The sequence below is a fragment of the Charadrius vociferus genome, unplaced genomic scaffold, assembly GCF_000708025.1.
Source record: "Charadrius vociferus isolate BGI_N301 unplaced genomic scaffold, ASM70802v2 scaffold549, whole genome shotgun sequence".
Classification (NCBI taxonomy): domain Eukaryota; kingdom Metazoa; phylum Chordata; class Aves; order Charadriiformes; family Charadriidae; genus Charadrius; species Charadrius vociferus.
This window is the reverse complement of record NW_009650103.1, coordinates 1,657,256-1,657,483: the sequence shown is the minus strand read 5'-3', so window position 1 is coordinate 1,657,483 and position 228 is coordinate 1,657,256.

Here is a 228-nt window from a genome sequence, read left to right as displayed (position 1 = left end):
CCCCCCAGTTCACACCAGCAAACACAGGCTCAGAGAGGGGGAGGCACCAGCATGGATGTTTGGCCAGGGGCTGTTCACAGGGGGATCTGGGAGCCACTGCTTTTGGCTGCAGGCCCCAAAGTTAACCAAATTCTGGGAAATATTGTCTTCAGTCACCTGTGGGGGGTCAGCTGTCTCCCCAGGATTTTGCAGCGACTAGCATACGAGCGTTACACAGTGGGAACCACG